The following is a 13,164-nucleotide window of genomic DNA, read 5'->3' on the forward strand; positions in this document are numbered from 1 at the left end:
AGCCCTCAAAATCATCTTTGGAGAGAGGCACAGACCTTTCTCCTGGGCATGCCCTTAACATTGGCAAAATAAAATTCCATATTGATTGAGACCTGTCTCACACATTTTGGTTTACAGAAGGAATTCTATGCTATTTTTTGCAACTTTTCTCTGTATCTTAAAACTATTTCAAAATAAAACTTAAAACAGGCTGGGCGCGGTGGCTCACACCTGTAATCCCAGCACTTTGGGAGGCCGAGGTGGGCGGATCATGAGGTCAGGAGATCGAGACCATCCTGGCTAACACATGAAACCTCATCTCTACTAAAAATACAAAAAATGCAAAAAATTAGCTGGGTGTGGTGGCGGGCACCTGTAGTCCCAGCTACCAGGGAGGCTGAGGCAGGAGAATGGCATGAACCAGGAGGCAGAGCTTGCAGTGAGCGGAGATTGCAACACTGCACTCCAGTCTGGACAACAGAGCGAGATTGACTCTCCAAAAAAAAAAAAAGCTCCAAGAAAACAGCAAATGGCGGATGACGCCGGTGCAGCAGGCGGGGGGAGGGGGGCCCGGAGGTCCTGGTGGCCCTGGGATGGGGAACCGCAGTGGCTTCTGCGGAGGTTTGGGCAGTGGCATCCAGGGCCGAGGTCGCGGCCGTGGACGGGCCGGGGCAGAGGCCGTGGAGCTCGCGGAGGCAAGGCCGAGGATAAGGACTGGATGCCCGTCACCAAGCTGGGCCACTTGATCAACGACATGAAGATCAAATCCCTGGAGGAGATCTACCTCTTCTCCCTGCCCATTAAGGAATCTGAGATCATTGACTTTTTCTTGGGGGCCTCTCTCAAAGACGAGGTTTTGAAGATTATGCCGGTGCAGAAGCAGACCTGTGCTGGCCAGCACACCAGGTTCAAGGCCTTTGTTCCTATCGGGGACTACAATGGCCACGTTGGCCTGAGTGTTAAGTGCTCCAAGGAGGTGGCCACCGCCATCCGTGGGGCCATCATCCTGGCCAAACTCTCCATTGTCCCTGTGTGCAGAGGCTACTGGGGGAACAAGATCGGCAAGCCCCACACTGTCCCTTGCAAGGTGACAGGCCGCTGCAGCTCTGTGCTGGTGCACCTCATCCCTGCACCCAGGGGCACTGGCATCATCTCAGCGCCTGTGCCCAAGAAGCTGCTCATGATGGCTGGTATTGATGACTGCTACACCTCAGCCCGGGGCTGCACTGCCACCCTGGGCAACTTCGCCAAGGCCACCTTTGATGCCATCTCTAAGACCTACAGCTACCTGACCCCTGACCTCTGGAAGGAGACTATATTTGCCAAGTCTCCCTATCAGGAATTCACTGACCACCTTGTCAAGACCCACACCAGAGTCTCCGTGCAGCGGACCCAGGCTCCAGCTGTGGCTACAACACAGGGTTTTTATACGAGAAAAATAAAGTGAATTAAGCCTGAAAAAAAAAAAAAGAAAGAAAAAGAAAAGCCTAAATAAATAGGCTGGGCATGGTGGCTCACACCTATAATCCCAGCACTTTGGGAGGCTGAGGCAGGCAGATCACCTTAGGTCAGGAGTTCGAGACCAACCTGACCAACATGGAGAAACCCCGTCTCTATGAAAAATACAAAATTAGCTAGGTATAGTGGCTCATGCCTGTAATCCCAGCTACTCAGGAAAGCTGAGGCAGGAGAATCGCTTGAACCTGGGAGGCAGAGATTGCGGTGAGCTGAGATCATGCCACTGAACTCCAGCCTGGGCAATAAGAGCGAAACTCCATCTCAAAAAAAAAAAAAAAAAAAAATCACCCAGAGGCAAATCCCGCCATATTTTCTTCCAGTTCCTTCTCTTACCTGGGGGTGACAATTTCTGCTCCACCTAAGGAAGGTCATGGCAGACACACGATTCTACATCACTACATTGAGGTATCATGGCAGCCGGACACAGTGGCGCATGCCTGTAATCCCAGCATTTTGGAAGGCCAAGATGGTGGATGACTTGAGGTCAGGAGTTTGAGACCAGCCTGGCCAACATGACGAAACCCTGTCTTTACTAAAACTACAAAAAAATTGGCCGGGTGTGGTGGCGCATGCCTGTAGTCTCAGCTACTTGGGAGGCTGAGGCACAAGAATCACTTGAACTCAGGAAGCAGGGGTTTCAGTGAGCCACGATTGTGCCACTGCACTCCAGCCTGGGTGACAGAGGGAGACCCTGTCTCAAAAAAAAAAAGAAAAGAAAAGAAAGTGAAATATCATGACAGGCATCATCACTCTCATTTCACCAACAGGGAAATTAAGGCCTAGGGCAGGTCAAAGGTCACATAGCTAAGAAGGGCTAGGGCTGAATGTGAATGCAGGTCCCTGAGGCCAAGTTCCAGAATCTCACCATGCCAGGATTCTTGGTGGTTGTTTTGTTTTTTGTTTTTTGTTCGTTTTTTTTTTTTTTTTGAGAAGGAGTCTTACTCTGTCATCCAGCCGAGAGTGCCGTGGTGCAATCCTGGCTCACCACAACCTCCGCCTCCCAGGTCCAAGCCATTCTCCTACCTCAGCCTCCCAAGTAGCTGGGATTACAGGAGCACACCACCACACCCGGCTAATTTTTGTATTTTTAGTAGAGACGGCATTTCACCATGTTGGTCAGGCTGGACTCAAACTCCTGACCTCACGATCCACTCGCCTTGGCCTCCCGCGGTGCTGTGATTACAGGCATGAGCCACCGCACCCTGCCCCACGCCAGGATTCTTTCGAGGAAGTTCATTCCCTCACTCCTGCACACATTCATTTCAGCATGCCGAGGGCCTTGTGGGTCCTGGCCTGTGACAGACTGGGGTGACAGAGTCTAGCTGGCCGCAGTCCTGCCGTCAACCAGCTTTCATTCTAAAGGCTTAATATCTGCAGCCCAGGGCGCCCGCTACCCGGCCTGGCCCAGCATGACCGAGTGGGGAAGGCGCGATGCCCCTTCAGAAGGACTCATCATTGCCCAGCCTTCAGCACCTTCGGGGTCCCCTCAGCTCTCAGATTGAGGTCACCCTCTTCCCTGCTGGCCAGTGACTGAGCAAGTGGTATCAGGGCCTTTTCTTTTTTTTTTTTTTTTTTTGAGACGGAGTCTCACGCTGTTGCCCAGGCTGGAGTGCAGTGGCGCGATCTCGGCTCACTGCAAGCTCCGCCTCCCGGGTTCCCGCCATTCTCCTGCCTCAGCCTCCTGAGTAGCTGGGACCACAGGCGCCCGCCACCGCGCCCGGCTAATTTTTTGTATTTTTAGTAGAGACGGGGTTTCACTGTGGTCTCGATCTCCTGACCTTGTGATCCGCCTGCCTCGGCCTCCCAAAGTGCTGGGATTACAGGCTTGAGCCACCGCGCCCGGCCTATCAGGGCCTTTTCTATCTAACGGGGGACTCATCTGTCAGGCACTTAGATCCAGAGCTCCTCTGCTGGTGCCCTCTGCCCAATCCCCTTCCTCCTAATTTTTTTTTTTTTTTCCTTTTTGAGACAGGGTCTTGCTCTGTTGCCCAGGCTGGTCACTGTCCCCTCTGGTGCATTCTTTGTCCCCATCAGCCTAGTAAGCTCTGGCAGCTGGCACAGAGTAGAAGGCCGCCCTCCCTGACCTTTCTATGCTGCACCCAGTCCTGTGCCCATCCTGTCCTCAGACCTGCCAGGGCCATGACCAACCTGCCAAGGGCGTGGGAAACTGTGTGACCCAGCTCTAGGAGGAGGTGGAGCCAGCGGAAGGTAGGGAAGCTGCTGCCCCAGTAGGTTTAGAGGGAGGGTGGGGTGGGGGAGTGGCAAGGCCAGGTGGGTAAGGATGTGTGGGTGAGATTGTGTGAGTGTCTGGCTCTCCTGGGTGGGGCTGGATGAATGTTTGGGCACAGGCAGCGGCTGTCACATGGCCTGGCTGCGGGTTTGGGACAGAAGCCAGGTAGGTGGGCTGTATCAGGCACAGCTACAAACTGTGCCAAGGAAGTGGACCAGTCAGGGTCCCAGGGAAACTCCTGCCTTGGCAGAAGATACTGGGGACATGGGATGATTTGGGGCGGTCTTCCAAGGCCCATGGTGCTTCATGGAGCCAGGGCCCAGGGCAGGGAGGGCTGTAACCCTGGCTTGCCTGATTGGCTGAGCACAGACAGATGGAAGGGGGTGTGAGCAGCCTGCTAGGTGGATGCCTAAGTGAGGGGGGAATGGGTGGGCAGGTGGCTGAGACCCCCAAGACCAGGATCCCACTGTCAGGCCTGTGGCTTCCATACGCCTGTGGGAAGCGTTCCCCTTTGGGCACTGAGGCCATCAGCTTCAGCTTCACACCCTTTCCAGACAGATAACCTCAAACAGGTCCTTCAGGTCACCTCAAAAGTCACTTCTCCTGGCCTTCCCCAGAGGGGAAAGGAGAGGGGTGCCTGTGGGCAAGTGACCCTCAGCGCTGGTGGAGGGCACAGCACAGAGACTGCCTGCATGTGGGAGGCCCCCGGCAGACCTTGCCCAGACGTCAGTTTGAGGCAAACTGTAAAATTACTACAATTTAGACCAGGCACAGGACCCATGCCTGTAATCCCAGCACTTCGGGAGGCCATGGCAGGAGGATCTCTTAAGCCCAGGAGTTTGAGCCTGCAGTGAGCTATGACTACACCACTGCACTTCACCTGGGCAACAGAGGAAGACCCTGTCTCTAAAATAAATAAATAGGCTGGGGGTGGTGGCTCATGTCTGTAATCCCAGCACTTTGGGAGGCTGAGGCAGGTGGATCACCTGAGGTCAGGAGTTCGAGACCAGCCTGACCAATATGGTGAAACCCCATCTCTACTAAAAATACAAAAATTAGCTGGGCATGGTGGCCTGTGCCTATAGTCCCAGCTACTCAGGAGGCTGAGACAGGAGAGTTGCTTGAGCCCGGGAGGCGGAGGTTGCAGTGAGCTGAGATCGCACCACTGCACTCCAGCCTGAGCAACAGAGTGAGACTCTGTCTCAAAAAATGAAAAATAAAATAATAATAATAAAATATAAAGTCCAACAGAGGTTAAAAGTTAAACAAAAAAAAAGTAAAAAAGAAAAATACTGGCCGGGTGCGGAGGCTCACGCCTGTAATCCCAGCACTTTGGGAGGCCGAGAAGGGCGGATCACAAGGTCAGGAGATCAAGACCATCCTGGCCAACATGGTGAAACCCCGTCTCTACTAAAAATACAAAAATTAGCTGGGCATGGTGGCAGGCGCCTGTAGTCCCAGCTACTCGGGAGGCTGAGGCAGGAGAATCGTTTGCACCCAGGAGGCGGAGGTTGCAGTGAGCCAAGATCACGCCATTGCACTCCAGCCTGGCAACAGAACGAGATTGTCTCAAAAAATAATAATAAAAATTAAAATTAAAAAATAAAAATACAAGCATAATTATTACAGTTTAATTGTCTGCAGTGAAGCGTCTATAGATGAAATGTCATACTGCATGGAATTTGCTTTAAAAGAACCCTGGAGTGTGGGAGGGTTTGTGTGGAAGTAAATAAAATCAGCCTCTGCTGGGTAACTTTTAAAGGCAGGCAGTGGGTACTTGAGAGTTTTAAAAAATTCCCTCCCTTTACCTTTGTGTATATTTGAAAGCTGTTGTAATTAAGCTTTAAAAATAATCTAGGTAAAGTATTGGTTAAAAAAAAAAAATGGTGGCCCATGACCAGCACCTTTTGGACAACTCTGGACTATGACAGTCCGAGTCTCTGTATTATACAGATTTTTTTTTCTTTTTTCTGTCTCCATTTTTTTTTTTAGAGGAGTGCAGTGGCCCAATCACGAGCCTCTAACTCCTGGCCTCAAGCAATCCTTCTGGCTCAGCTTCCTGGGTAGCTGGGACTACAGGCATGCACCACCACACCTGGCCTAAAACATTTTGAATCATGGTAAAATGCACATAAAACATGCCATGTTAGCTATCTTTTTTTTTTTTTTTTGAGACGGAGTCTTGCAGTGTCGCCCAGGCTGAGATACAGTAGCCCTCTCTCAGCTCCCTGCAAACTCTGTCTCCTAGGTTCAAGGGATTCTCATGCCTCAGCCTCCTGAGTAGCTGGGATACAGGTGTGCACCACTGCGCCTGGATAATCGTTGTATGTTTAGTAGAGACGGGGTTTTGTCATGTTGGCCAGGCTAGTCTTGAACTCCTGGCCTCATGTGATCCATACACCTCAGTCTCCCAAAGTGCTGGGAGATTTCAGGCATGAGCCACCACACCTGGCCTCTTAACCATCTTAAAGGGTACAGTTCAGTGGTGTGAAGCACATTCATACCCGTGTGCTACCCATCCCCAGAGCTCTCTTCGTATTGCCGTTGTAGTTTCACAGTGACTCCTCCAGACTTCTTCCACCCCCAACCCCTTGCCATAAATCACTGCAACTGAGGGAATGCAGCCCAGGAGTTCCTGAGCAAAGTACCCTGTTACCATCTGGGGTGGTAGCTCCACCTGGACTTAGCTGTGGGGCTGGTCCAAGTTTCCGGTGGCCTGTAATCCCAGCACTTAGGGAGGTTGAGGCAGGTAATCTCACACCTGTCATCCCAGTGGCGCATGAGTGGGTCAGTTGGACTGCCTGGACTTCCGGGGCGTGAGTCCTCACGGGCCCCTGAAGGTCTGAGCTCTGCCCTGGAGCAGGCACCTGAGCAAGTCATGGCAGCTCTCAACTTCCACCCCAACCTCCTGCCTGGGGCTGCCCCAGTCACCCCGGGGGTGGGGGGACCCATGGAAGAGGAAGCAGGAGGAGTGAACGAAGGCGCCTCCCCAGCTCTGCTGACTCAGGTCCAGGAGTCCACTTTGACCCCAGGTGCAAGAGTGGGGAGGGCTAGGGAGGCTGGGTGGGTGCACAGCCCCACTGGCTCCACCCCACAGCCACAATATCCCTCTGTGACACAGCTTTAAAACAATCTTGGGCTGGATGTGGCAACTCACAGCTGTAATCCCAGCACTTTTGAAAGCTGAGGCAGGAGGATTGCTTGAGCCCGGGAGTTTGAGACCAGTTTGGGCAATATAGACCTTGCCTCTATTTTTCACAAAAAAAAATTTTTTTTCTTTTTTGAGGTGGTGTTTTGCTCTTGTCACCCAGGCTGGAGTGCAATGGTGCGATCTCGGCTCACTGCAACTTCCACCTCCCAGGCTCAAGCCATTCTCCTGCCTCAGCCTCCTGAGTAGCTGGGATTATAGGCATGCACCACCACACTTGGTTAATTTTGTATTTTTAGTAGAGATGGGGTTTCACCATGTTGGCCAGCCTGGTCTCGAACCCCTGACCTCAAGTGATTTACCTGCCTCGACCTCCCGAAGTGCTGGGATTATAGGCATGATCCACCACACCCAGCCTAAAAAGCAATTTTAAAAATAAATAAAAAATTTTAAAAGACCAGTCTTGGAGGACTGGCAGAGCTAGGGCCGGCACCAGGAGTTATCTGTTAGCCTGCACTTTGCAAGGTCTGAAACCCTTAGCTGCTGCCTCTCCAGGAACACCCAGCTCTCCTCCTTCAGGCTGGGGCCTGGCCCAGCTCCAGCGGAGAGAGGACAAGGGAGGGCAAGGAGTGAAGGGCGGCCAGGGTACATACAGCTGTCAGGTCCCTGGACATGCCCAGGGGATGCTGCCTGCTTTACAAATGAAGAATCCAAGGCTCGGGAAGGTCACCAGGAAGTCACGGACAGGACTGGGATTCAGAGCCAGGGCTGCCTTGCTTCAGCTCCTCCTCCTGGTTAGAAAACAGTCCTGAATTGTCTTTTTGCAGATGGTGGCTTGGAGCTGGGCATGGCCAACAACTGTCAGGCACTGGAAGAGGAACTGGGGGAGTCTGGACATGCACTGGCCACCAGTCCCCCACACTCAGGGCTCACTGTCTCTTGAGGGTGACAGAGGATGATGCACTGTGACAAGCGCCATCACAGCAAAGAAACAGAAAAAGCCCAGAGCAGCAAGAGGATGGGGTGATTAATTTTGCCTTGAGGGTAGAAGGAGGGGCCTTGAGGACAGTGGGCGCTCTTAATGGGCTATCCCAACAACCAGTCACGTAGGGATGAGGACACAGAGGCAGCCCCCAGAGCAGAGGTGCACGGAAGCAGTAGCAGTGGCTTGGCCCGAAGACTAAAGGAGTTGCAGAGCCAGTCTTGAAGCTGGGACTACGCCTCTCCAGCGGAGGAGTGTGGGGACAGAATGCATAGGCTACAAGGTTCCCTCGGGGGCAGAGTAGGGGGTGGCTGGGCAGCAGGAAGCCAAGGCAGGTTGTTGCAACAGTTAAGAAGAAAGGTGATGAGGCCAGAGGTGGTGGCCAGAGAGATGAGGAAACTCCTCCTCACCAGGATGGCTGCAGGATGATCCAGTCCTGGCCACTCACAGACAGCGTGGATGCAGGAAGACAGACCACAGACCCACAACAGCGAAGGTGCATGCCGGTGCGGGCAGGACTCAGCCTTCCAGCACTTCAAGACAGGCCCATGATAAGCATTCTATCCTTCTGACAAACCTTCCCCATAAGGAAAAGGGAGAAGGACCAACTCACCTTCACAGATGCTGCCACTTGCCGGGCACTGTGCAGGGTGCTTTAGAGCACCAAACCCAAAGTGCTGGTTCACTCAATCCTCCCCTTTTAGAGATGAAGAAACTAAGGCTCAGAGAGAGAAATTAAATTGTCCCAGGTCAGCCAATTCAGGAAGTGGGTGCATCCAGGGAAGTTGGTTTCGCTTCCCCTGGCCTGGTGCCCTAAGTGCCCCACCCCTTGGCATCTGAGCAGTGTGGCTCCCATGCCAACTCTACAGGAATGTCATGTCTGGGGGCAAGTGGCCCCTTGCAGGGGCATCTGCTGTGCAGGCCCAGGACGGTAAACAAAGTTCACTGAATACAAGTTCCCCCCATCCCAGCAGGAGTCCAGCTTGGCCTCTCCCATGCTGTCCAGGGAAATGCTGGAGGGAAAAAAAGAGGCCTGGCCTCCTGTTGGCTTCTACCTCCTCACCTCTGCCCAGCCCACTTTCTTCTCCCAAAGGCCTCAGCAAGGCCAATGGGAGGCCAAGGTCAAGGGGATGGGGTGAGAACAAGAGGCAGCCCGCATGGACAGGAGTGCAGTGTAGCAGTTGAGCACCTTCTTTTATATTTTTATTTTTTTGGAGACGGAGTCTCGCTCTGTCACCCAGGCTGCTGGAGTGCAGTGGTGCAATCTTGGCTCACTGCAACCTCCACCTCCGAGGTTCAAGTGATTCTCCTGCCTCAGCCTCCTGACTAGCTGGGACTATAGTCGTGTGCCATCACACCTGCCTAATTTTTGTATTTTTAGTAGAGACGGGTTTTCACCACGCTGGCTAGACTGGTCTCGAACTCTTGATCTCAGGTGATCCACCTGCCTCGGCCTCCCAAAGTGCTGGGATTACAAGCATGATCCACCGTGCCCTGCTTTTTTTTTTTTTTTTTTTTTTTTTGAGGCTGAGTCTCACTCTGTCACCTAGGCTGGAGTGCAGTGGCGCGATCTCCACTCACTGCAAGCTCCGCCTCCCGGGTTCACGCCATTCTCCTGCCTCAGCCTCCCGAGTAGCTGGAACTACAGGCGCCCGCCATCACGCTCTGCTAATTTTTTGTATTTTTAGTAGAGATGGGGTTTCACCATGTTAGCCAGGATGGTCTCAATCTCCTGACCTTGTGATCCGCCTGCCTCGGCCTCCCAAAGTGCTGGGATCACAAGCGTGAGCCACCACACTCGGCCTTTTTTTTTTTTTTTTTTTTTTTAGACAGGGTCTCATTCTGTCACCTAGGGTGGAGTGCAGCGTTTGATCATAGCTCACTGCAGCCTCGAATTACTAGGCTCAAGGGATCCTTTTGCCTCAGCCTCTCGAGTAGCTGGGACTACGGGTACCACTGGCTTGGCTAATTTTTTATTTTTTTGTAGAGACGGGGTCCTCCTATGTCGCCCAGGGAACTCCTGGGCCGAAGAAATCCTCTTGCCTCGGCCTCCCAAAGTGTTGGCATTACAGGCGTGAGCCACTGCACCCAACTCAGAATCTGAGTTTTCATCAGAACTTATCTGTGACCCCTCTGTCTCTTCCTCATGCCACTTCTAGCAAGTGGATTCTTACAAGAACCTTCGTTCAAACCCTCTCTAAAACACCTCTCTCTCTGTCTGTCCCACTCAGTTGACAGAACGAACACCTTCCCGGCAGCTTCCAGCTTCCAGGCCCTCCTTGGCCCGTTTCTTTCCCTAGAGACCCAGGGGACCCAACCTCCCTGCCTGCCTGTGCCACCTCACAGGCCCCATGTCCAGCTGCGTGCACAAGCTCCTCTCTCTCAACACTTCGGAGGCTCCCAGCACCCACTTCAAGAGGCTTCTCTGGGTCTGCTCTCGGGTGCCACCTTCGTCCTTTCCCGCCACTAACCTTTCCCACCCAGGGCTTGGACCTCACTAGCGAGCTGAACGTGCCCTGCCTTCTCTAGCACTGCTATATGCTCTGCTGGAGACACTCCTCAGTGGAAATGCTTCCAGGACCATCTCAAAAGCCATTGCTCCAGTGAGGCCTTTCCTCCGGTCCCCCAAACAGCCAACTAGGTTCTTGCTCTGAAACTTCATCTGTCCCAATGAGTAACCCTACCAAGGACTGAGACCCAGAGCAGCTATTAATGAGTTTTCTTAGACAAGTTCTCTGAAGTCTGGCACTTCTTTAGAAATTCTGGCTGGGCGCACGCCTGTAATCCCAGCACTTTGGGAGGCAGAGGCAGGTGGATCACCTAAGGTCGGGAGTTCAAGACCAGCCTGACCAACCCCGTCTCTACTAAAAATACAAAATTAGCCGGGCATGGTGGCACATGCCTGTAATCCCAGCTACTCGGGAGGCTGAGGCAAGAATCGCTTGAACCTGGGAGGTGGAGGTTGCGGTGAGCTGAGATCATGCCATTGCACTTCAGCCTGGGCAACAAGGGTGAAACTCCATCTCAAAAAAAAAATTTGCTGGGCGCAGTGGCTCACGCCTGTAATCCTAGCACTTTGGGAGGCCAAGTGGGGAGGATCACGAGGTCAGGAGATCGAGATCATCCTGGCTAACACGGTGAAACCCCATCTCCACTAAAAATACAAAAAATTAGCCAAGTGTGGTGGTGGGCGCCTGTAGTCCCAGCTACTCGGGAGGCTAAGGCAGGAGAATGGCGTGAATCCAGGAGGCGGAGCTTGCAGCGAGCGGAGATCACGCCACTGCACCCCAACCTGGGTGACAGAGCAAGGCTCTGTCTCAAAAAAAGAAAAGAAAAGAAAAAATTCTTCTGGTCAGGCATGGTGGCTCAGGCCTGTAATCCCAGCACACTGGGAGGCCGAGGCAGGGAAATCATGACCTCAAGTGATTTGCCCACCTTGTCCTCCCAGTGTACTAGGATTACAGGCGTGAACCACCAAAGTGCCCCGCCAGAAGTTCTTCCTAGAGGTTCTATGTTGTCCAAACAAGAATTGGAGCCGGGTACTGTGGCTCATGCCTGTAATCCCAGCACTTTGGGAGGCCGAGGCAGGCAGATCACGAGGTCAGGAGATCGAGACCATCCTGGCCAACATGGTGAAACCCTAGCTCTGCTAAAAATACAAAAATTAGCTGGAAGTGGTGGTGTATGCCTGTAATCCTAGCTACTCGGGAGGCTGAGGCAGGAGAATCACTTGAACCAGGGAGTCAGAGGTTGCAGTGAGCCAGGATTGCGCCACTGCACTCCAGCCTGGTGACAGAGAGAAACTCTGTCTCAAAAACAAAAAAACAAAAAAACAAACAAAAAAAAGAATGCGTAAGGACACCACAGAACACAAGGGGTTGCAAATTTGTGCCGTGGGCCAAATTTGTTCCACAAGTGACAAGTTTTTTTTAAATTGAGGTGTGCATACCATAAAACTAGCCATTTTAAAGCAAACAATTCAATGACATTTGTATATTCATAATGTTGTGCAACCACCACCTCTATCAAGCTCCAAAACATTTTCCTCATCCCAGAAGGAAACCCTATGCTCCTTAGGCAATCACTCTGCCTTTCTCTCTCCCCACAGCCTCTGGTTCTAATCTGCTTTCTGTTTGTATGGATTTACTTACTTATTATAAATGGCATCATTAACACATATGGGCTTTGTGTCTGGTTTCTTTCACTTGCCATAATGTTTTGGAGGTTCATCCATGTTGTAACAGGTATCATCAGCATATCAGTATTTCATTCCTCTTTTTCTTTTCTTCTTTCCTTTTTTTTTTTTTTTTTTTTTTTTTTTTGAGACAGAGTCTTATTCCATCAACCAGGCTGGAGTGTAGTGGCGCAATCACCATTCATTGCAACTCTGCCTCCTGGGTTTAAGCAATTCTCCTGCCTCAGCCTCCCGAGTAGCTGGGATTACAGGCTTGCTCCACCATGCCTGACTAATATTTGGTGTTTTCAGTTGAGACGGAATTTCAACATGTTGGCCAGGCTGGTCTCAAACTCCTGACCTCAAGTGAGCCGCCTGCCTTGGACTCCCAAAATGCTAGGATTACAGGGGTGAACCACCACATCACATCGGGCCTTTTTTTTTTTTTTTTTTTTTTTTAAGATAGAGATGGGGTTTTGCGAGTTGCCCAGGCTGTTCCTGAACTCCTGGTCTCCAAAAGTGCTGGGAGATTTCAGACATGAGTCATCACGTGGCCTCATTTCTTTCTTATAGCTGAATAATAGTCCACTGAATGACTCTACCATAGTTTGCTTACACTCTCATCAATCGTTAGTTTGGGCCATTTCCACCTTTTGGCTCTTTGACTATTGTGACTAGTACTTCTAAGACCATTACTTGTTTGAGGAATATAATTGCTGGGTCATATGGTAACTCTATGCTTAACTTTTGAATTAGAAACGGTGTTTTGATTTCTCGAATATGAATTCTTTACGTGTCTGTGTCTGTTTTCATGTCTTCCTACTGTCTTACAGTAGGAAGCTCACGACTCATTTGCGTAATTTTTCTGGCCCCTGAAGGCACCTGATTTTGCTGCCCCTAGAACACTTTGGAGGCAAAAAGAAAATAACTTTGTGCCCAATTCAGCCAGAGTCGTGGGGTAAAATCTTTTCACTTCTCAAAGCACTACCGTGGTTCAGCTACTGTGGTTCAGCCCCAAAGCGGGGAAATCGTATTTTCCGGAGAGGAGGCGGCTACAATTAGGGAGGTGAGGGACCTCACGCGCCTCTCCCTTGGAGGAGGCGGGCAAGGCGAACGGCGGGGGAGGAGGAGCC

At 51.7% G+C, this 13,164-nt stretch overlaps 1 pseudogene across 1 annotated transcript; it reads left to right on the plus strand.

Moving 5' to 3' along the window:
- The first annotated feature begins 508 nt into the window (after positions 1–508).
- On the plus strand, positions 509–1,426 carry LOC708791 (small ribosomal subunit protein uS5 pseudogene; annotated as a pseudogene). The gene has a single exon (XR_001445696.3). The product of XR_001445696.3 is annotated as a small ribosomal subunit protein uS5 pseudogene (transcript).
- Positions 1,427–13,164: the final 11,738 nt, after the last annotated feature.

The sequence above is a fragment of the Macaca mulatta genome, chromosome 6 (genome assembly GCF_049350105.2).
Source record: "Macaca mulatta isolate MMU2019108-1 chromosome 6, T2T-MMU8v2.0, whole genome shotgun sequence".
NCBI lineage: Eukaryota > Metazoa > Chordata > Mammalia > Primates > Cercopithecidae > Macaca > Macaca mulatta.